Source organism: Coturnix japonica, chromosome 7 (genome assembly GCF_001577835.2).
Source record: "Coturnix japonica isolate 7356 chromosome 7, Coturnix japonica 2.1, whole genome shotgun sequence".
Taxonomy (NCBI): domain Eukaryota; kingdom Metazoa; phylum Chordata; class Aves; order Galliformes; family Phasianidae; genus Coturnix; species Coturnix japonica.
In genome coordinates, this window is record NC_029522.1 from 15370313 (window position 1) to 15395362 (window position 25050).

General features: G+C 37.4%; 1 long non-coding RNA gene across 6 annotated transcripts in view; it reads right to left on the minus strand.

The window, feature by feature from the left end:
- Positions 1-2356: 2356 nt before the first annotated feature.
- The window catches only part of LOC107316719, a 30777-nt gene continuing 8083 nt past the window's right edge, over positions 2357-25050 (minus strand). Inside the window, exons 2-10 of one of the 6 annotated variants that reach the window (XR_004308001.1) lie at positions 9853-10000; positions 9057-9261; positions 7552-7659; positions 6993-7083; positions 6610-6889; positions 6070-6168; positions 5623-5706; positions 3455-3788; positions 2357-2725 (exon numbers count right to left, since the gene is read on the minus strand). This is a non-coding gene — a long non-coding RNA (uncharacterized LOC107316719). Of the gene's footprint in view, positions 3789-5622; positions 5707-6069; positions 6169-6609; positions 6890-6992; positions 7084-7551; positions 7660-9056; positions 9262-9852; positions 10001-25050 lie in introns of all 6 variants that reach the window. The other 5 variants (XR_004308002.1, XR_004308000.1, XR_004308003.1 and 2 more) reach the window with 5 other exon arrangements.

Here is a 25050-nt window from a genome sequence, read left to right on the forward strand (position 1 = left end):
AAGGAAAGGAAGGTAGTAGAATTAGGAAGGGTCATTCCAAAAGATGAAGTTTTGTCCAAACAAGGAACGTAGGAAACACTGTAAAGTGTGGAATACTAACTAGAGTACTCTAAGGCTAAGTTCATCTAGCCTAACCATCAACCTGTATTTGTGACCACCCTAGACCATTTCACTCACTGCCACATCTACACTTTTCTTTACAAATTCTAGGGACAGTGACTCTACCACCTGCCTGGGCCACCAGTTCCTTGCCACTCTTTCTGAGAAGTGTTTCCTAATATCCAACCTGAACCTCCCCTGGCTCAGCTTGAGGCTGTTCCCTCTCATCCTATCGCTGTTATCTGCGAGAAGAGGCCAGCCCCCACCTTATTAAAACTTCCTTTCAGGCTGTCAGAGAAAGCAACAAGGTCTGAGCGTCATCTTCTCCAGACTGAACAATTCCAGCTTCCTTGGCTGCCTCACTTAACACCTCTGCTCCAGACTGTCACAGCTCTGTTGCCCTTCTCTGGACACACATCAGGACCCCAGTGGCTTTCTTGTAACAAGGGGCCCAGCAATGAAGATGCTTGAGGTGCAGCCACACCAGTACCAGGTAGAGATTCAGTGCCAGATTCAATCTGTGCTTGTTGGATTTTTTATTCATTTAAATATTTAGTTTCTTTAATTATATGAAGCTTATGTTTAGAAATTTACTAGATACGCTGTTAATATCTACTAATAGATCTCATGAGCCCTGTTTCTTGTGCCTTTCCAAAGTATTCTTCCTTGAAAAGGCATTAGAAAGGAGAACGCCATTTTTTTAGAAGTGGGGAGTTGTGCTTCTAGTCTGGTCATAAGCATGGCTGATAGATGAATTGCAGCAATGTGGAGAGCAAAAAATATTGGCATGCTACAGTAACAGTAATTATTTAAAACTCCAAACCTTGGCAACCATGGAAAGCTAGCTACCACATGAATAAGAAATCATATTCACATGTTCTAAAACTGAATGTGAACAGTTGCTACAAACAGTAGTACTCCCAAAATCATTCATTCCATGTCTCCCCTGCACAGCAAGCTTCTATGCTGTGTAGAGTGAAACTGGAATACTTTGACTCAGCTATCAGAAACAATTCCCATGGTGCAGGCCCTTTGGTCCCTGCAGACATACAGCTCATCTTAGAGAAGCCAGGTAAACTACACATGTCTACTGAGCTCTGGTTCCATTTAACTAAGTTGCTTCACTATTGAAGGTGGCTCACATACAACTGAAGTTGTGTCTCTTCACTCTGCTAGTTTATGAAAGAGACATCTAACAGATTAAGGCTGACATAGGAAAGGATAGACCTGGGCTCAGAATAGCTGTGTTAAAGCTGCCAGCTTTTTCTTTAATTTTTTTTCTTTTTTTTCCCCAAGGAAAAAAAAATCCAAAATAGAACTGCTGTTTTCTCCCCCTTCCAACTTTCATATTGCCCCAGCATCCATGTGCTGTGTTCAAGTCCTTGTGGGCTCAGTGGCAGCATTACCCTGTGCTTATTGCAGAGCACGTTGCAGGGAAGGAGGAGCAGGCAGGGTGCCAGGAGTCCTCGTGAGTCCCATTGGAGGTAATCGTGCTATACTTCCTTCCTCAGCCCTTTGCCAATCCACATTTCATTCTGCTGCCTCGTACCCTAAAAACTATCAGGAAACTTTCTGGAACAAATGCCGTTTAGTAAAAATCATGGACTCTTTGTGGCATGCTGGAGGCAGAAAATGAGGGGGATGTAGGTAAGAAATAAATCAGAGCAAAACATAACTGAACACAAATACTGTAAATTCTGACAGGCCTGTTGATAAATTTTCTTCTGGTTTGCATTTTGTTTAGCTTACCTATCTGGTTTGGCTTTTAACAAATCTGGTTGCCATCTTCAGTGTGATTGAGAACACTTTTGGTATTGTGGACCAAGCCAGAAAGGAGTGAGCAGGGGCATGAGACCATCAGCAGCAGGTGCATGAGGGACAGCAGCAATTTGGGAAGACTAAAACAGAGTGCATGTGAGGTTGGCAGTGGGAAATCAATGTTCTGAAGAGGATAGTAACAATATCTCCAGCTGTAAAAGGTACTGCCAGGACAGCTGCTCTGTTGAGAGTTTAATTTTTCTATACTTCAGTAGTATCTGTGTATTTTGTGTGTTATCTCTAGGTTTTCAAGACACTTTCAGTTCTTCAGTGCAATTGGAAATGTTCGTGTTTGGACTGAGGTCAGAACTGTACCCGTAGTTCCTGAGAGTTGCTTATTTAACATCTACTTAGAAGCAAAAAGGAGAGCAGGATGTCAGTTTTTAGAATCTCACAATACAGCTTGATCAAAAATCCACTGCAAAAACCACACTTGTACTAGCACTTTGTGACAAAGACTTTAATCTGTCAACTGAAAATTAACAGACCATTCCTGTAGAAACCATGTCAGAGCTGGCTTTCAGAATGAAATCCTGAAACCAGGAGGAACATTTTCATTGACTTTAACCAAGGACAAAATTTGTTACAGACTAGTATCAATCAATGAAAAAAAAAAAAAAAAAAGAATTGGAATAACAGAGTAATGAGGGGTGCCCAAAAAGGTCGAGTTGAACAACACATAGGAAACAAAGGAAAAATCACCTTCAGTCTCAAGTCTGATGTGCTTCTTATGATGTTGTCTTTTGATATTCAGTATTAATCTGTGTTGGGGGCGAAGGTGGGAAGAATGCAGAACTAAAGAGGCATTCTAGAAGAGAAATTCAACAGGATTATAGCAAAGATGAAAGTCATACAAAGCAGGGCTAGAAAGAAGGAATCACCATTCCTATGGCAAACATGCAACTTCATATAACTTCTTTTACAATGGGTCATTAATTGCTAATTAAACACGTATGCTTTGGAGAGAATATATTCATGTTTTGATGACCCAGGAATTTACATCACTGCATATCAGGTGTCATTGGCAGGAACATTTCAGTTTCTAATTGGGAATTGACATTCTCACATTTGAGGGGGAAAAAAGTGGTTGAATAAAAATGTGTTTGTAGGTAATGCTTTCATTACTCCAGTGATGTGTTGGTTCCTGTTGTCTTGGTCCTTTTATGGCCATGAATCACCCTGCATTTGCTCAGATATTGAACATTTTTACAAACCTCTCATCCATGAATGGATATAGAATGCACTTTGAACTGGAATTCTTAACATGAGATAACTTGGAAAAATCTGTTTTGGCTCTGTTTCACATAGTATTATTATCTACACACTGGGAAACCAAAAAGATGTGATGGCATTAGAACCATGTACTGTACAGATGAATTATTTATTGTGGAAATGCTCTGGGGTTTTTTTCCCTTTCTTGGTGTGAATGGACATTATTTAAATATGATAGAAAAGGCCAAGCAAAATAGGAGTATATTATCTTCTCCCCTACTTGAGGAAATATACTTCAAGTTTATTTTTTGTAATGAGACTGTACCTTTTTTTCTGTTCAGATTCTACCATCTCACAGTTGCATGTTATGATGAAGACCACTGGAGTATTAGGAATCACTAGGAAACACACAAAAGGAGAATGTAGTTTAATGAAAGGAGAGCAAAACTATGCCAACTGTATATAGATAATATAAAATGGGAAAGTGTCTGAGATAAATAATCTCATAGTTTGTGGTTGAACCCCCTCCAGGAAAGGTGATGAGGTGAAATGGAAAACCATCACAAAAATCTGTGTTTCATTTTATACTCTTCTTAGCTGTCTGCAGAGGAAAGATGCAATTCAAGTGGTCTTGTAGCTGGCCTCCTGGAAATGGTATGCTGCCAAATTCAAATGGACAAATGTTAAACGCTATCTGGTATTGGTTCTGCTTCTAATAGAATCATTCCTAGAATTCAACAGCTTCTCATAAGTGTACACATGCACACATGAAATTGTGATAAAGGGTTAATGTGCTGGATGACTACTTGTTTATGGCCCTATATTGTTACCACTGCGGTGTTAATGAGCACATATTTATCCCTGTGCCACTAATTTACTGTCACTTTGCCCACGGTCTTGGGGAACCTCATTACTTTCCAATATCTGATTGGAAGAAGCTGACCACAATTCTAACAGAATAATTATAGCACTACAGCAAGCTTCATGATGCAATGAAGCTTGCTCTTTTTGAGGATGCCACATAGTACATGTACTTTTTTGTTACTTTCAGTAGGTATAGTTTATACTCTAGCTAAGATCATCACTGAAGTTCAAATTCATTTAAAGGTGACATGCAAGAGTATTAATAATAACCCAACACAGTAGAGGTATTTGCTGAGTTCCCCAAATGACCAGGCTCAGCCAGGCATTTTGTGTAGTTTTCATATGAAATGTAACCATTTTTTCTTCTAATGCTTGCAGGCAGTTTTCACCCACTTTGAATTGTTGGCTCCTTCTCAGTGTGACCCACGGACTCGCTACTGGTCATGTCAAATCCACGGTAGAGCACTGAAGCATAATGTGGTTTGGCCCATCAGGGTATTTAAAATCTCATCATTACAGAAAAGAAAAACCACCATAAATCCAAACCTTTACGTGATGGATACCTACACCTTTCTAAGGAAGGCATTCTGTTTTTCAAAGTATAATGAGTGCTTGACAAAGAGGCCTTACTGTCCATTCCTATGTAGACTTTATTTTTGTGCCAGGTGCCAAGCTTAGCTTTCATTTCATTCCATAGTCACTTTCTTTATTCCAATAATTTCAATTCCTTGTTCAATTATTTTTCTTTAAACTGGATATGCTGTCAATTAATTAAGGATCACTCATATAAGTATTTTGAAGTTCATCTGTCACAACAAAATGGTCATTGATTTTTCTGAATATTCATCTAGAGCATTCCACATAGTTTGAATGGTAAAGTGGCCTCAATCATATTTGTTTTGTATGCATTGTTCCTCCCTCTGTTTCTCATGCAAATTTAAATTGATAGTAACTTTGAATAGCTGGCAAGTGTTAACTCAGAGTCTGCCCCTCTCTCTTTTCACAGGAAGGCAAAATAAGAAAATATTTCTGCTTGCATTGGATCCTTATTTTTAACTTCTCAAGACTATACTGACTATAGTAACAGTTTACATAAATATCCCTTATTACAACAGAATCTGGTTATTCCACAAATTTTCTTTTCACAGTTTGTAGCATTCTCAGGAAAGTAATTAGGTTTATCTCAATGCTAGAGTGAAAATGGTAAAGAACTCCCAAGAAACAAGTACAGGCTTCATCCATTGGGACCAAAAGCAGAAAGCAAATTAGCTCTTTATCTTGTTTGGATTTTTGTTAATCAGGAAAAATGCACTTAATTACTCTGACAGGAAGCAGTGCATGTAGAAACTGAACTGAGCCTGGGGCCAGACATCGTGCAGTCTGAGCATAAGTTCGTTGTTCTGCTTCTCCATAAATAGAAGAGAACCTCCTAAATTTGTTATATTTGTTATATTATGAAAAGGAATTTCAATAAATCTCATAAGAAATCCTTATCCTGCCAAGGCTATAAAAGCTAACTTTATACTAGCAACCTGTAGCTTTCCCTTTTTTCAATCTAGAATGGTATGTGAACAAAGAACTGGGTGGAAGAATTATGGTTCTTGTTATTCAGCCAACACTAGTACTCACCAGAAGCCACTGTTGTCTTCTGACTATATGTGTGAGTAATCTGGTGTCTGTTCACCGAGGATGAAAGGAGAATAGTCTCATTGCCTGCCAACAGAAAAAGGAAGAAACGAAGTAGGTTAATATATAGGCACATCATTGCTAACAACTATCTTGCTGTACAGCAGGGCTTTATAATGTAGCCTTCAACACTACAGTTCTGACATTTCACGTTCCCATGTCTAAATCTAGTCATTCTCCCTTCAAAGCATTTTTGCCAAGGATAACTACTGGAGTGAGGGGGAATAGTTCTAAGAGCAGAACTGGGTTTCTGGATTTTTCCATGCATTTGCATCTCAGGGCTGCACTCCCAGATAAATGCCAAGATATATAACAAATAGTAATTTAACAAAGTAACAGTTTGCCTTTGTATAAGGGCATTACAAATATCTTCCTGTTATATACACCTACCTGTTGCTTATAGTTCTTTTTCTAAAACTTGGTTGTACCTGAGGTCTCTCGTGCCCTCTTCACCATCTTTCAATGGTTACTGCAACTGGCCAGTGAATGCTACACATTTGAATCAAGAAATAAACATGACATGTGACTGAATGAGAATGAAGCGAATGATTTCCCATCAAAAACTACATTTAGAAAATTTGAATTAATGCTAAATGTAGAGCAGGACTGTACATTTAAAATTCAACATTAAAATTCAACATCAGATTTCTGAGTTTCTTCTCCCTGATGTTACAGAGGCCAAAATTTCTGATTTCTGGATTGTGGATCAACTGTTTTCACACATAGATTGTTCTTTTGTTTGCTTTGCATTGATAATAAACATCAGAAAGCAAAGGAAGGTATCTCAGCTAAGGGTGTGCATATCATCGCATCTGATGGTTGGTTTTTTGGTTTGTTGTTGTTGTTGTTGTTTGTTTTGTTTTTGTTTGTTTTTGTTTTCTTATGGAGGGATGCAATTGAATCTTTACAAGGAAAATAAGTTTAACTTACTTTAGACCAGCATCAGAACCCTGTGCCACACATTCCCAATATAAAGCAGGGTCCACGTCAGATGTTGTGCATCCCAGGCAGGACATGAAGGCTGTAGTATTGAAAGAAACTCATTGAGAGGCAGAGGATCCCAGTTTTTTGTCTTTCTGAATTGCAGCGTGCGCTGGGAATCTCCTGTCTGACAGAGGTAATATGGTACCAGACAACAGGTTGGGTGAAACCTAAATGCTTAGTGACAATGTCTCCTGGCTCCTACTGAGTTTCTACTATCACGGTTTATCTGTAATTTAGGAAAGAAACATATAATCTTGCCAATTGGCCTTTAAAAGTTGTGAGCAACTTGTTTACACCATTTCATGAAATAGATAATATTTCAAGGTTACCTGTAACTAGCTTTTGTTCTGAAGTAACACAACATTGCTTCTCATTAACTCTGCAGGTACATCATAATCAAAATCTTAAAGCCCGTGGCATCTACATCAAAGAGAAACTTAGCTTCAATCATGATGTATTAACAAGTAGCTAACATTGTTTTGTCGTTTTAGTCTGAAAATTCATTGAAAATAATGTGAAATTTGTCCCCCATCCCCCCTTAGAATTACAACTTTCTCAAATTATATGGTCAGTAAAACTGTAATGATACTGATAAAGTTCTAAATGCCTGTTTTTCCATGAGTGGAAATGCTCCAAAGTCAGATCCTTTCCTAGGAAAGGACCATAAATACAGTAAGAAATAGAAGTATTTTACATTTACTGAGCATAATAAAACATAGTCCATGATGAAGGAACATTATGTAACAGAGACACAAATGAAAGCTACAGAGAATTATTTTGCTTAAGCAAACCTGCATAAGCAAGAACCGTACTCCTCTTAGGCTGACGGTTGATGGTCCCTCTCAAAGCACTAGACAAAACACAAGACTGATTCTTCTTTTCACTTACCATATTTTTTTAGTTTTTTAGTTTTGCTTTAGGAACAGATGTGTTCACAGTGTTCCTCTTGCATGTGAAATACAGATGTTTTGATATGTAGCAATTGAGGACATTTTCCTGCAGAATGAAACAGACAAACAGCAACTGAATCGTTGTTTCAGGTTTGAGGAATTTCAAGGAAGACATAAGCTAAAACCCCAATGGATTCTGAACTGCCTGCTCTGAAACTGGTAAGCACTCAGCTTCTTGCCTTGACTTTATTTTGAAAATTTCAACATGTTTTGGTTCTCAAAACTAACTCCTCTGCTTCTTAGAATCATAGAACGGCCTGGGTTGAAAAGGACCACAATGATCAGCCAGTTTCAACCCCCTGCTATGTGCAGGGTCACCAACCACCAGACCAGGCTGCCCAGAGCCACATGCAGCCTGGCCTTGAATGCCTCCTGGAATGGGGCATCCACAACCTCCTTGGGAAATCTGTTCCAGTGCGTCACCACCCTCTGTGTGAAAAACCTCCTTCTCCTATCTTCCTTCTTTTGGAAGACTGAAAAAGTCTGATTTCTGTACTTAATCACAACTTTTCTTTGCTAAGAATAGAATATCTCAAAGAAAATGCAGCCCTGATTTTCCACCTTACTTTGATCTATGTAAGTTACTGCCCTTGTGAGTTTAAATGACAGAGTTCAGGTCTGCATTTTTTCAGGCAGGTGACAGTGAGTCTAAATGTATTCAAAGACTTAATTGCATGCCTTGCATTTGAGCTTTAATCATTGGGTATTTAAAGGCAGAAAAGCTTCAAAATCTTAACAGCAAAAGTGTGAAAAAAAAAAAGAAATTGAAATACTGGGTCACCCCAAAAGTAATGCCTCCTACATATTTCTGTAGAAACTACAATGGATAATAATAGCACAACAGCACTATTTTGTACAGCAAATTCTCAGCTACAGAAATCCATTTTTCAACATAGTCACCATCATATGCTATGCCGTCATGCATTTTCATCAGTGATGAAGAGGAGCATACGTGGCGTGCTTGTCAAAATCTGCACCACCAGAGGGGCCCTCCATCACTGTCACCACTGCTGAAATGCACCACTGTGTTCACATCCAGTGTTTGGACTCTATAAAAGTGCTCTATCTGCACTTCCACATCTGGCACCATGCATACAACCTACATAATCTCTGACATTGTGGGCTGACATATCAAAATAGGAGGTATTACTTTTGGAGCATCTCATTGCAGAAGATCTGCAAGCATGCTAGACACCACATTCTTGTAAGGAACTGTCAGATTCTCAGATTCCCATGTGCAACTACAGTAGGACAGAAGAAGATCTGATATCAGAACACTAGATTGTTTATACATCTTAATAAAAGCAAGTTCTTTCTGTCTTGTTTTGCAATGGAGCAAAACAAAAAGAAAAGGACAGGATGGTCTGCATCTTGTGAGTACTTTACATTTTTCCTCCTGTCTCAGAAATTTTGATTCATGTGCCCTCAAAGCTGATGACTTACCTGACATTTCCAGAAGTGCATTCAATATGGCAATCTTCATGGCAGGATAGCACTTGAGTGCAGAACCCCATGCTTGGAGGACAGAATTGGAAGAGTGTGGTTGAAACTGTCAGAGAAAGGCATTAGTCCTCCGCGTCAACAAAGGAAAGGCGTAGAAGAGAAAACATCTTGTTCAGCTGTAATCATTTTCTTGCTTTCTTTCTGCCTGTAAAATACAGATTAAGTATAAAAGGACATTAAAATTATTTATCAGCTGTAACTGAAAAGCATAAAGGAAGGGTTATATTTTTGTCTCTTGTGGGTTCTGCGGTAGGGATAACCCAAATACCTTTGATAACTGTATTCTCTAGGAAAAAAGAAACATGATCAGTACTTGCAGATAGACTCAGTATTAAGGTGCCCATTAAAGCTGCGGGCTGGCACGGTGGCTGTACCCTGGCATGATTCAAGAGATGAATTCTTTCTCGACTGACTGTCTCAAACAACAGAGCTATTCTCTCAGCCTTCTTTGAGCCTGCTCTGATCACTATCTCTCAGTTTAAAAGATTTAAGGTACTTCCTTGTTTGGTACCTTCAGCAGACAGGCGCTACACTTAATGCATTATTTTTATCTACAAACAAAAATGCAGATTTGACTCCCTTTAGTATGAAAAATTATTTCAGCCTTCCAGTTGTATCAGAGAAATCTTATTGTATCAATGATCTATTTTGATTTATTAAATCATTAATAGTTTTCTTTCACAAACTACATATAAAAAAATTTAGGACATACATAGAAATTCAAATGTTACTTTACCTTTTGAATCAAGCTGATTTTGTTGCTTGTTTCTTCTTACTACTCCCCCATCCCCCAGCCAGATTGTTTTACTGCTTTTCTTTTATTCTATGTAATTATTGTCCATACTTTCTGCAATTCCCGCATTTTACTGGAAAACTTAATGATCCTAGAGAAAAATATTTGTGGTAGAGAGTAGTTCATTATTATATAAAGGCAAACAGTACGGGTTTATAGTGCAATCAGCAAGCTGCTCTGAAAACAAAATGCTTGCTCACGTTTTTTGGGTGGCAGTCCCTGTCTTTGTGACAATGGCTGCATCTGCAAATTGTTAATTATGTACTGCCCCCTAGGGATTTGTGTTTTGCTTGTGGCAACCTGCTTGCAGCTCTTACGGGACCCGTTTATTCTAACAGTCTAGATTTCTCATAGGGAATTTGTGCTTTCTCCTCTTTGCCTTTTTGACCTTGAATTTCTTCCTTCTCATACTACAATTATGCTACTTGCTTTTTTCACTCTCTCAACTTCATTTTTCTTGTTGTTTGGACTTAGGTTGACTATTAATATCTGTGGTTTGGTGCACTTTGTGCATTTTGAGAGCACACTTTTATAAGGCTTTGCGTATGGTACTTTCTTTACGTTATTTGACTAGTATGGTAACATTTTAAAACTATCCTGTTCCTTGCGATGTTTCTAGGAGATTGGTTTTCTTTCTAATTTTTGTCCATATTCCAGACAGGAAAATGTGCAGTTCATTTTCTTTCTCAGAGCTAAATTTTGCTTCCGTGCTCAAAAAAAGAATTTGGGGAACTGCAGTAATTAATGCAGAGATTGAAAACCTGATGAGTGATTTCTAATACTTGCTAGTGACGTGGCTGTTTCAGGTAAATGATATTAATAATAGTAGGAACAGAGATGAAGGCAAGTTTCCTTTTACTTTGTTCACAGGTGAGGTGGGTTGTCCACAGAACATTTGATCAGAGGCAAGAAGAATATTGCCTAATGTATTTATGATCAAAACAGTTTGAAAATACAAGATGGCAAAATGAGCAGAGGGCAGGAGGTTTTGAATATGCCTCATCAGCAGAGGGGAGAGGTCATCTGGGACGATTAGTCATAGGAGCTATTAAATCACCTCTGTGACACTGTTAGAAGAAAGTCCTTAACATAATCATGTGCAATCAGTAAAAAAGCTGTTTATTGTTAAAATGATTTTGATTTTCATATTTTATATTGTTGTGTAAGATGGTATAGCATAAAGCCATACTTATTTCACCAGTACAAATTACTGGTCTTAATGATTTGTGGTGTTTTTCCTAACAACTTTCAAAGTAAAAAATGTTAGGAAATAACTCTGCAAACCTATTTTCACTAATGAACTTAAAGACTTGCAGAGAAGTTTCTCTATGCTACAGTTGGAGATGCTTGCAAATGATGCAGTGTTTATATACAAACTCGTCCTGCATCATAAGCCTCTCAGAGTTTGATTATCCTTCTCTAATCCACACAATACCAGCCATCTCTTTCAAGTGCTTATCACTTAGTGGTAAGACTTTGCAATAAGGGATAGCCTGCTCATTTTCTCTCTTCTTTTTGTTGGTATGCTGTTCTGTACATACTTTCTCATGTACCACGTGGAGATCTGCATCACTATTTTTGTTACTCACTAGTTTACTTGATAATACAGACCATCTGCAGATTGCAAGAAGTGCTATCTGTTGACTCTTCAATTTGATGAGGCCTAGTTTGGCAGATAGGGAGTAATGGAATCTTGTCAAGTTTTTCAATAATTTTTGGAACAAATTCATATTTTTCAATATCCTACTTGATAATTTTCCCCAAGTTTTCCCTTCATTCTAGGCCATGATCCTGGGAGGACATGTTCTAGTCCAACCACCGCAAGCAATGTCTAGTTTGCCTGGGAAACCAGGCTCCTAAATTCAGTACAAGGCTGGAAAGAGTTTTAGAATATATTTCTCAGTGAAAATGCCTGGATGCCATCTGGTGCTGTGGGTGCAAGAGGTAGAAACTGATGTATCGAGACACAAAAAGGAGAGACTATTTATCTGATGCGTTAGCTCTCACCTTAATTTTGTTTACATTACTAGGCTTCTAGCAGAAAACCAAACTAATTTATAGTGTCAAATTCCAGCACTGTAAAATCAGGATAAGGAAGTTCTTATTTACTATTAGTTTTCTTTGGTGTTAAACTTCTGATGGTTTCAATGGGATTATTTTTGACTTAACTCAGATATAGTTGTATATCAGACCTTATGTTACAGTACAGAATGAGTCTATATGTATTATTAATACTGTACTACCTAAACAATCAAATTGACAGGAAGCTGCTAAATCCAGAATAAGGATTTATATGCAAACTTCAAGATATTCTGCAGTAAATTGTCTTGAAGCAACCCCTCTCACGCTGGTGCCAGCGCAGGCTTTTTCTATTGCTCATCAGTTTGCCACAAGCCATATATCAAATGGTGATATATGTTGGGACCGTTTGACAAGCACCCTCAGATTCAAATTACTGACTCTGATGGGCTCCCACAAAGCTAAGGCTATTAGCAGATAGTCCAAATGAGGAATGGAGAGGCAAAGTACCTCAAAACTAGCAAACGTAACTCATCCTTAACTCTTCCAATAGCAATACACATTTGTAGAACAAAATATTTGCTAGCAAGCTACCTGATTAAAGCAGATATAGATTTGGATTTCTACCACTGAGAACGCACTTTCATTTGTTCTTTTGTTTTCTCAAATGGAAATCATCCTGGACCATAGAAAGCAATGCCACATCAGAAATTTAAATCTGTAATGTTTAAATTTTGCTTCCTTGTTATGTCTTCTTTCCATTAAGCTCAAAACATTTCTGTATTTTTTTTTTAACCTTTCTTTTTGGTGATTTATTAGATGGCATTTGAGAGTGTTGGCTCTTTCATTTTCCCTGCTTCTATGGCAGTCAAAAAAAAAGCTAGAATAAAGTATAAGTGCAAGTAGAAAACGTACTTTTGGAAAGCATTCTCAGGCACAATAGTAATGAAATCTTGAATAATGAATTCTTGTTTGCCAGAAAAAATATTGAACCGTGCCAGGAATTTATCTATGAGGAATAAGCACTTTTCTCCCCCCTTTCCAATTTGCTTTACTTGGAAAGGGAGATGAAAAATGGCACAGATGCAGGCGGTATTGCACAAAGAGTATATATGGACGTTTCAGTCACTGATATTTCCCCATTTTCTGATGCTAATGTAAGATACGTTGGTTTTGCATTTATAATTAAGATGAACAGATGGTGAAGACTTAGTTTAAAGTAATACTGTACATCCATTAAAATAATCTCTGCTGACAGTGATTCTTCACTATAGCAAGACTTAATTGCATATATAACACATATACATCAGAAAGAACTCAATCGTTAGCCATTTGCTCCACTAGGACAATAGTAAGACAGACGTCACCAAAACAGGATTTATCCCGGGACTCCTATGAGTAACAGATGCATCTCTGCTGACAATACTGGCTTGCTTTAATTAATGAACACTTTATGAATAAAAGAAAACATAATTTCTTAAAATGTATGGGATTTCTTCTTTAAAAAGGCACCCATGTTTTGAGGGAGGAACATCCAAGAACATGAGAGAGGTAAATTTTTAACAGATTGATTTGATGCTATTTGCACTGTTTCTCCCATGTAGTAACAAATGCCATTTATTCTTCAGCAAGCTTTATAAATCCATGTCTTTGTGGACTGCGTTTGTGTTTTAAGTTAGGTATATTTTTAAGTGTGTTATAGAAGCAAATCCTTAAGCTGTCATGAAGCCAAAGCAGATCTCTGCAAGTCTGTAGCAAGAAATGCTACAGAATACCATTTTTCAAATTTTATGTATATGTGGGTTACGTAAAGAATGTATGTTCTCCCGGGGATCTGCATTTCACAGGAAATGAAACATCAGTTTGTGTCCCCAAAGTGGGCACCCATCTATTACCTGTTATATAGAGCACTAACAGAAACGTTTAACATCAGCACTTATTGTTTAAGAATGATGTGTCTTCTATACAGAGTTCCATATTTATAACTCACATAACTCCATCATTGCTTATTTCTTGTCCTGCCTACCATCCCACACTGGTAGCTATTTCCTATGGTAATGAAATCTACTAAACTCTAACCTCCAAGGATGTGGTTCACCAGTGCTTATCTCCCTTCTTTCCTCTATTCTTTGTTGTTTTTTTTTTTATTTCTGAAAGGACATACAGAATCACATAATGGTTTGGGTTGAAAGGAACCTTGAAGGGATCTAGTTTCAACATTTTACTGTTGTGATTACAAATAAATGGAAATATATTTATTTCATGTCTTAGGGCCTGACATGTATCTTACAGTTTTTAAAATCTAAAATGCAGGGTCACTGTGCAATGATTGAATAGTTTTCAAATTAGAAAAATGGTTGTCCATGCTAGTCTCTCAAAACTGGTGAATCTCCATTCTTTGTGATGTACTTTAGCTGTTGAAGGCCTTGCGCTTTGTCTCCTCCTCAGTAATTATCATTGCCTACAAGACTGTCTTGGACACTGTTGTGTAATACTTTGGTTTAACTTCCTTCATTTATTCCTTTTAAAATCCTGCTTTGTTTAAGAATGTTTAGGTATTTATTGAAGCAAGAACTTGAACCCTGAAGTTCCATTTTCCACGTGACTACCCCAAGCATTAGATTACTGGGTCATCTGCACCATCTCTCAGAAAATTTAACTATTTTAATCTGAGTGCAATAGCACCAGTAGGATAAATTGAGAGACCATTCCAGAATACGAAAACTGTGTAATATGTTAGTAATATTCTTCCAGGAGATGCAGTTCAAAACCCCCCAGGCAGAAGAGAGTGTTGAACTAATCATTCTTCAGTCTGATTAAGGCAGGAGACACTGACCACTTTCTTTTCATCAACACGTTAGTTTTCTTTAAAATGTCTTAAATTGAAATTAAATAATTATCCTTAGAGTTTGTATCTCACCCGTGAGCCAAAACCATTTAAAATTAATTTGGACAGATGTTTGTCATTAGAAAGGGATACATTTTGGCAGCCAAACTATAAAAGTCTTTGTTTGCATAGCCTTCATTCAGGTGACAAAATTAATGAGACAAAATTGTCCTGGAAATATAGCAGAGGTGTATGAGCAAGTCTCACTAGTAAAGAAAATAAGAAGGGGAGGAGGAGGAGGAGAGAGGCAGGCAGGGAGCCAGGGTGCCTGAAAAAGGCAGCAAGTTTTACAAAACATTGATTTGACTAATTTGCGTAACACGGTAAGGAAAATGATTTTTTCTGGGGAATTAGCAGCAATGATTGATTACAAGTATATTATATTTGCTGGATACAGCATGAATACTGCCTGTGAATGGACATAGAGGGTACCTCTTCAAAACTGGAATAATCCAAAAGTCATTGGATGCAGAGCACAAAGTACCAACACGCGAATATACCGAGAAAGGCTTTAAACAATAACAGAGCAAATCTTGGAAGAAGTCCAAAGAAACAGGGAGCAGAAAAGGAGCTACATGTGGAATAATGGGTTTTAGACAATAGGGAAAGCGCAGCAGACATTTGTGAATGGAGTATTAGCTCTTTAATTATAATAATTACCTAAGTTTAAGGTCAAGGCACCTGTACATTGCTGTCTGTGAGGAACTGATTAAAAAATTAGAAGTAGCATTTAATCTTAGTGATACTATTTCCAAAAACTCTCTTAGAAATTTGGGTACTGCCAAGATCATGAGTTATTATTTGTCCTGTACCTAGAGACATTGTCTGAGATGGGTCCCATGTTACTACCCTGAGACAGACATCAAGATTGACTCTCTTATCACTTAAAATGTTATACAAAATGAAAATCCTCTGACAGGAAGAAAATCATGAAAAATGAAAATCCACACATACTAATTCATTCTGCTTTCCCATACGTGCTGACCATGGAAATGAAATTCTTCGTATTGTCCCCTTTAATAATTCAGACAAATCTGTCCCCGGTCTTGGAAATTAACTTCTCAGGTAATCAAGTATTATTACGTCAGACTTACTGCTGAGGAACCCTAGCTGAGAAGTAGTAAAGGTGGATCTTATCGCCTAAGCAAGAGTGGAGCAAAAAGTGATTCTTAAGCATCTCCAGTGGCTAACAACTCTTCTGACATAATCTGGGTTATGCTGTGTGTTCTTGGTGGTTTTGTGCTGATTTCTGAGCAGGAGAATGCAATGCTTCTACAACACTGCACCTAGACAGTGTCACACCACCAGCTGCCAGCAACGTTACCCTTCTGTTTTTTTACTTGCTCTACAGCTTGTCAGAGAAGGTTTGAATTAGAAAAAGAGCAGACATGGATCAGTGACCTGTAAACACAGAAAGAAATCTTTCTTTTCTCTTTTCTGTTCTACAGCTCCAGGGTTTAAATATTTGGATCTGGATTGCGACAGAGAAGCAAGCCTAAAGGAGTGGATATCAATGTTTGCTACTGAGCACATATAGAGAACACTAAAGTGAAGATTGAGTGTTCAGACTGGGGAAGCATAAAGCAGGGGAAGAGAGAAACAGGAAATATTAGAGATGATGGAGTATTACAGAGAGAAAAAGCTCAGCATTTAGAATCATAAGGTTAAAGCTATTTCTGAGAGAAAAAAAAGGAGGAAATATGGAAATATAAATGCTGGAAATACAGACTGACAAACAAAAAAGCGACAGTTTGAAAATGATTTGCTGTGTGTTTGTTATTATTGCTCTCAGACATGTTTTGGGATAAATACTTCCATCCCTGTAAAAATTTGTAATTTTTCTTCATTATTTTCAATAAGTTATTTCTCATAAAACATGTGGAAATTTTGATTTCCATTTTTGATTCAGGAAACAATTAAATGTCAAAATTCCAGTTTGGGTTTTTCTTTTTTTCCTTGCATTTTTCATGCTATTTCTTTGCAACTCGCTCACGCTTTCTTTTCCCCCATTCTAGCAATCAAAATCCACACCACCTTCAGGAAAAAAAAAAGTACCAGAAAGAGCAACTCAAACACAATTTTGACAATCAAAAAAATTTCCAGAAGTGAATAAAACCTAAATATATCCCAAGTGCACTTCAATTGAGAGGGAGGAAGGAACTGTGTCTGCAAAGAAAAAGTCATCAAATGAATAAAAGCATAGATTAAAATGCACACAATGGCATTTTGCTCATGGGAAAAAAAAAAAATAAGTGACATTTCCACAAAAGGGGAAACAAAGAAGTTTTTTAGTTTGTATTTTTGTATTTCTGAGCCAAAAAGAAAATGATGAAAGGACATTTTAAAACAAAAGCAATCCTTGGATCCCTTTCTGACCCTGAGGCAAGTGTCAGTCATGGCTATCACTGCAGAGGGAGATGTTTTGCTTCCAGCTGTGGCCTGTGGGTGATAACAAGACCTTTTACATTTCAGTTGTAAGTGTTAAAGATATTGTGAAAGAAACAGATTTAATGTTTTTCACCATTGTAAACGCTCACCTCCTTTTGTGCTCTCTCTAGATCAGGGTTCATTGTTTACTTTCACATTTGAGGTAAGATGTGCTAGTGATGATCACTGGAAAAAGAAGTTCACAGGCAATAAACTGAGCAAATGGTGTACCTGTGGTGATATTCTGGATAAAAGCAAGAAATTAAGTGCTATGCAAGGCAAGGCAAGTAACTCCAAGCCAGTACCACCATCAGCCTGACTGAAGTAGTGAAAGATTGAAGGAGACTCTTCTATGTGAGAACAAGCCTTACAAGGAAAAAGAAGATAAAAGGATGAGGGGATGGAAAGCTTTTAGTGAATCAGAAGCACTTATAATAGTAAATAAAAAATATAAAAGTGAAGAAAAATCCTTCTTCATTTTTTTGATGTTTTTCCTTCTTTTTTACTCTTGGTTTCTTGGTGCAGCCTCACCTAGAGCACTGAGTGCAGTCAGGGTGCCACAGCATAAGGACATAAGAGTATTAGCATCCAAAGGAGGGCTTTGCAGGTAGATAAGTGTCTAGAAGGCAAGACGTGTCACAAGGGGCTGAGATGTCTGAGTTTATTCAGCCCAGAGCAGGGACAGCTGAGGGGAGGCCTCATGACACTACATGACACTACAGCCACTCATGGGAGCAAAGGAAAGGTGCTGATCTCTGCTCACAGGTGACAACAACAGGGCACAAGGGAATGGCATGGAGCTGTTTCTTTTTATGTGTTGGTTTTAGCTATAGGATGCCTCATAAAATAGCTTTTTAATCTTCATATTACCTGAAGGAAAAGACTAAATTAAAGCAATGCCAGACCAGGCTATTAAGTCTCATTCTTTTTTGCTTTTGGAGAAAATGCTTGAATGACTGAAATGGCAAAATCGTGTTGCTATTGATATTGAAGGGTACTTAAGAGTTGCTCCCACAGCTTCATGTTGGGCTAAAAAGAAACAGAGACTCTGACACAGCTAGTTCTTGTGAGCAAACCTAGCCACTCGCTTCCCACTGTAAATCTCACTGTAATTCCCACTGACTTTCTGCAATAGTTCACCTAGTAAGTTCAATAATGCTCGAAAGCTCTGCTGCCCTGAACAAGGTATCCTTCTGAAGGACAAGAGAAGAGGTTAGATTTTTCTTGTTGCTGTGAATTTAAGTTTGCATACATTGTGCCAGAAGGCTACTCTGAGTTGAATGTTTTCCATATTTTTTATCAATGCTTCCCAAAGGCTGGAAATTAGTTGAATTATGTTCCTCTTAATCTCTAAGTTACAATGTAACTCCAGCATTGTTGCTGGAGTAAGTCATGCTGATGCATTCCCTAGCGTGCTTCTGAAAGCTTTAAGTTAGAATTCAGCAGATTTGTCAAATGAGAGATTTGACTGTACGAGAGAAGGAAACTGAGCAAAAGGAACATTATCTTGGTTTTAGTTGACTCAATTTTCATCAACCAGATCTATTTTGTGAATTAAAAGCATGGTGAGAGTCACAATGAGATGATGCTGAGGAGTGTGTTCAATGGAAAATACTCAACATATTTGTTTCTATTCTCCCAGTAGGTGTCAGTTGTAAAATAGTACTTTCACATAGAGAATAAACTAGAATCTCTGCCAAAGGCTTTTTCAGCTACGTTGTTGGTTTAAGTGAAGATACAGGCAACTTGACCAAATTTGATGTTCTTAATGTCATTAGTCATGGAAGTAAATGGGATTCTTCATGGTTCATTTTCATTTAACTACAGGAGGAAATAAAATTCAGATTAGTTAATGTTGCAAGCTCTGAATATCCTACATTTTTTCTAGAAATAATTTCATATTAACTTTTTTGGACTTTTGAGTAATGTGTTCTTTAAAATACTGCTTCATTAAAGAACAACATAAAACCACATGAAATAAGCTGTCCTTAAGGATAACCCAATACTCTATAATTTTGCCAAAGTACTTCCTCAAGATTTCCAGCTTGGTTTAGGCCATTTATCATTAGATGTTTTCTTTCAAATTACTTCTCTGAGTTCTAACATCACGGTGCTTTTTTTCTACTTGAATCGGACAATACCCATTTAGAGCAGTAGGACCCATATAGTAGATTTTGTAACAGTCAGAGATATTTTTCTCTGTGGCTTTGTATTCTATTTAGTAACTGATAAAAATCAGATCTGTGATCTCCAACAGGTTTCAGCTGTAACTGGTATTATCCCTATTTTTCCACTGCCTTGTCACAGGTTATTCCTATCCCTCTTCTTTTTGACATATATTTTCATGGCATATTAGCACATACGTGCACGTTATGAAATTTCCCTTAAGCTATGCTACAGTATGGATTCTGTGTCTGGCATATTAAACTTTTGTTGTACCACCTTTGTCATTGGATCTTGATTTAATTCCTTTCCAAGATCCAGTGAAACATCTGCATTTTGACCTTCCCACTCTCTTTCAACCTTTCTCCAGAAAACTGATCAATAATTGCTATTTTCCCTTATTTCAGGTGATATATATCTTTGGATAACTCTGTAATCTTCCTTGCTGTCCTGCCCACCATCAAAATATCCAAGCACTTGGCTTCATACTGAGTTCTTCTGACAGAATTTGAAAACCATGCCTGTTTCCAAATAGTTAAAGAAAGCCCTAGGAAGTTCTTTGGTTATTCATTTAGATTTTCTGAAATAGCAAAAACAAAACAAAATAAACCTGAGACATTTTGAGTACTGACCTCTTGTAGAGCTCCACAATGCTTCACCAGCTGGGTGTCATTTGATTCACTTCTACTTTTCTGTAATCTGTACTTGACCTAGTTTTAAGTGTGATCCAGCTCTTTCCAACAGGTTAGTTTCATGTGACTGAGCGTTTAAGTACTTAAAAGAGATGCCTAAGTGAGAAAATAAGGTATTTACTGCCCAAAGTATATAAGTCTAGTCTTGAAGCTTGTTTTCTAGTGACTCACGCAGGGTCAGAGATGAGAGAGATCTTCAGGGGAATTTTTCATAATCCTATAGAAAGCCTTACGATTCCCCCTTCTACTCTGAAGAAGAAAAAAAAAAAAAGAAAAAAAAAGATCTGCTCCCTGTCATACAGGCAATCTCAGGTTATTCATAATAAAACACAGGATAGAATGCATGTGCTTGTGTTTAAAGTTAGAAACAACATACAGTGCTCTTTTGAACGTAAAGAAAGAAAAGTAATAAGCAATTATCATTTTATAAGCAAGTGAGCACTGATCAGTTTATGCTAAAGCCGGGTGCAACAGCATCCAGCTTTTAGCAGGCAGGCTGCAGGGATTGCCTATGCTCTGGCTGGTAACTAGGAGGATGTTACTGAATAGGATGAAGTAGACAAACTTGAAAAAGATAATTAAAATAAACACCAATCCTCCATAACACTTCCATAATTAGTCTCTAAAATACCTTCTTGGACTGCCTTTTAAAATGTTTTTTCATTTGTTTTTTTTTGTTAGGTTTTTTGTTGTTGTTTTTTAAAATTTTAAAACTATTTAACTCACAGTATTTTCTAGAGTTGTCCATCTGCTCTTTTGCTGTATGCTTCACATGCTGTACATGTGTCTCCAGCTGTGTACATACACGCTTGGATGCATCGTGGATTGGTCCATATACCAGGGTCATAAAGTGTTCATGATTCAGATGGATAAAATTGCACCAGCATCATACAGTGAACACAGAATAGAGTATCAGCATGTTATAAGTATGACTGAATTTAGATTTAAAACAATTGAGCTGGGAATGCACACTGGTGTCAGATTCTGTAAGACCCGTTGAGGTGATCCAGATTTTAAAAGAATGTTATCAGTATGGCTTCTTAACATTCCCTTTAGAGAGCAACATCTCCTGATACTTTTCTTTCAAGGCTTACTTTTTAAAAATTCCTCTGTCCTCTGATAGTGTTTAGAAAGGACTTACTATTCATTCAGGACTTCTTTGACAAGGAAGTATTTTTTTGTATATAGATAGATACATAAATATATACATACTTTTACATATGTATTTTCTTGAGTAATTTAGAAAATTTTCAAGTTGAAGGAAATTTTTAGGAAAAGGAAATACTAATATTTGTGGACTTAAATCTGTTAAATACAATTAGTTTTTATTTGAAAATAGAAAGATGAACGATTAACACTTTGAGTGAGGGAATGTATTTTTCATTCTGATAAAATTATGTAAAATTAAGATAAATTCCTGAATTTGCCTGTATGATGTTAACTACCGTAAGGGGGAAAAAAAAATGGCAGCCAGAAGTCCCTCCTGGCTGGATGGTTTTGTGTCTGGTCCTGATGAGCTACAGTGCCACTGAATGATTCACATATGATGTCTGGGGGCCTTGGAGATCATCAGCACAGAGAGGATAGAATTACTTAATTAAGCTTATGTTACTTTTTTCATGTGTTAATGTGATTTTCTTTCCTCCCCAGTTCTTTTGGTGTTTGTTGTTTTTTCTTTAATTATTTGGTATTCTTTTAGACTATCTGTTAGAATTGTACACATTCAGAACTTCTGCCAAAAGCTGAATAATTTGAATGTCACTAAATATAATACAGATCAATACAAAACAATTTGTAAAATCATATTCCTGGGTAAACAGAATTTCTCTTCTGTTCAATTTTATTTCTGCTTCATCTGAAGAGTAGAAAGTAAAGAAAAATTTGATGTGCCCAGCACGGATACAACATGATCCACTTATTGTCCTGTGAACACACCCAGATGAATCAAGGTTGTCAATACTTCCAACTTAATTGGAATTTGTGACACTGGAAGCTGTGATATTTGTCATCTGGGTTCTTAATGTCTTAATTCCTAGAATCAATGAGTTATTTGGAAATTTTAGCTTTTTCTTATCTTGTTTTCCCTTCTTGTTTGTTTATTCGTTTTTAATTTTTTCTCTTTCTTTTTCACTCAGAGAACAGAAAAATTTCCTCATTTCTTAGCAAAAAGACCTAAATTGTCTCCCAGCACTGTAATGAGACACATGAACCACCCTGTTTGGGTGAGGCCAACTCATGAGCTCAAGGAAGAAGCAGAGAAAGTAGTATACAAAAGAGAGCCACATGAGGAGAGAAAAGAGGTTCTGGGTGTCTTGCTGCTGCTACAGAATCTTCTGCTACCTGATCTCAACAGGTCTTTGCCCTCTGCAAACAAAATGAGCACTGTGAATCAATGATCAAGAGCATTTAAGACATCTAAGATGTCTTAAATCCTTTCTTGCAGTCTATTGGGATTGATTGAACTCAGAAATCAAGACTATGATGCCAAATTGAATTCTGGCTAACTTTGAAATCCAGCATTTCAGGTAAACATGTATATAAACTGTGAAGACAAAAGCCTTCATTTCTTAAAATTGTTTTAAAGTGCATATATTGACATATTGTTTGTGAACCAGGTGCTAAGGGCTTTTTTGTTAGATTTTGTTTGGGGTTTGTTTTTCTTTCAGGGAGGACATTTTGCAACTTTGTAGAAAAGTATCCATTTTATATTCACAGGAAAAGGGCATGTTTTTAAGCGAGGGCTTCCTTCAGTGCAAAAGGTTGTTGCGACAGGGATGAAATGCCCGCTAAAGATGGCAATTTTGCTAGCACTATGGGATTTCTGGGTATGCAGTGAATTTAACCATGAAAAACTGGTTTTTGGCAGAAACATGCACTTTGTCCTAGATTCAGTTTATAAATATCTCTCAAAATATCATTGTCTTTTTCAGTCTGTGCGATTACTCTCAAAACAAGAAATGTGCATTTCCACACAGCTTGAAAGCTGTGATCCCTGAAAACCCATCTTTATTCTCTGTCAAGGATGACTGGAGTAGATTACACTGGAGTATTAAAAATACCAGTCCACAAAAACTTTGACCCATTTCTGTAACTAAGCTATCATAATAATATATATATATATATATTTTTTTTTTCATAAATAATCATTTCATTACTGTGGGAGAATTTACTTCTTCCTTGAGATCTGCATTTAACAATAGCACTAGCATTGTAAAAATAATTACATTTAAATGACAGAACTAAATATTGTGTCAGAAGCATGGAGTAAATGGCATTGTGACTAATTTATCAAAGAATAATTTGCTTCATGAAAGCTACTTTTTCAGGTTACGAAACCCAGCAGGACCTTTCCTTCAACAAGCTATTGCTTTCAAGTAAGTTACACAACCTAATACATAGTGTTTCTGTATTTCACGTGGGTATGTACCCATTACATCCCTGCTAAACAAAGTTCTTAGCATTTGGCCCCCGTGTTTTTCTGCATATTAATGTTAATCATTGGATAGGGGAAAAAAAATTTAAAAAAATAAAAAGAAAAAAAAGGAAAAAAAATACCAAGAATTAAAAATGAAAAAGAAAATAACAGTTAAGCCATTCAGCTATTCACCTGCACTCTACTCACTTGGCCACCTCCATTCTACTACTTCCCACACACATTTCCATCCTCCACTTGAACAACCTACAATTATCTTCATAATAAACCACTATATTTGTAATAATGGAGCTTGGAGCATCATCTATCAGTTTGCCTTAAACTTCCCGGTGAATGGCCCTGTCTTCAGTTATTAATATGAATGAATTTCAACTACTTAATAGAATTTCAATTACTTATAACCTTTATCCAAGTGAATTTTCCCTACACGTTTAACTCGGTCTGAAATTTTGGGAAAATTGCCACCAAAACATTTCAGCTCTTTTCAACAGAAACGCTGAGGCAAGGAACGTGAATTTGCTCAAGCTAAACTACTCTTGTGACTGCTTATCTAAGACTTCAAAAAGATTTCTCATAGTTGGAGCAGGGCTCTAAACCTGATCAAAACTCTTTTTTTTTTTTTTTTTTTTACCAAATCTGTGAAATTCTACCTACCTTCAGCTACGTTAGAACTGCATGAGCTGCGAAAGTTTTTCCTATGGTGCCCTAATTGTAAGCAGCATATGAGGGTTTGGCATTCAGTAACATTCTTCAGTTGAACTCAGAATTGCAGTGGCCAAGTTTGGTCCCTAGAAACCAAGGGTCCTTATTATTGCCTTTTTTTTTCTTAAACCTTTGCAGGGCCTAGAAGCTCCAGTTATGAGCCAGAACTCCCCCATTGAGGTGCTGCAAATAGCCTGGCCCTTGCTGTGGTTTTTGAAGGAAGGGGAAGGTCTGAGGGGGAATTTGAAAAGGAAGAACGTGAAAGCATTGCAGATACCAATAGACAATTCCTTCCCCAAGTGTGAGGGGCAAGAGAGGAAAGCGTAACTGGGCTTGTTTGAAAGGATTGCAGTCAGAGGAAGGCACCTTGGCTCATAGACTAATTGGGAGCAAGAGCTGACCTTTTGATATTGAACATGAGAGGGTCAGTGGTGAGCGGATAGGCCACAAAGGGCTTTGAAAGTCAAGACAAGTCATTTGTGTCTAATTCGACTGAGAGGGCTACAGAGAGCCAGACTGAGGGAGGGGCAAGGGAAGGAGATTTGTGTCAAGAGCTTGAGAGAGAGGGGGCTGAGACTGGAGGCGGGAGAGGGAGTTGGGAGAGCAGGGGAAGTGGCTGGACAATCTGAGATCAGCAGTAGCAATGAAAGGGGGAGGGAGGGTGGGATGTTTGAAGCAACCTTCGTATGAATGAAAGCCTGACAGAAATGGCAGCAGTTTCTGAATTATTATAATATATTCTAGAGACATGCCAATTCAGGAGTTCACAATGCAGCTGTTGTTTCTGGAGGAATGAGAAATTATTTTACCAATTTATG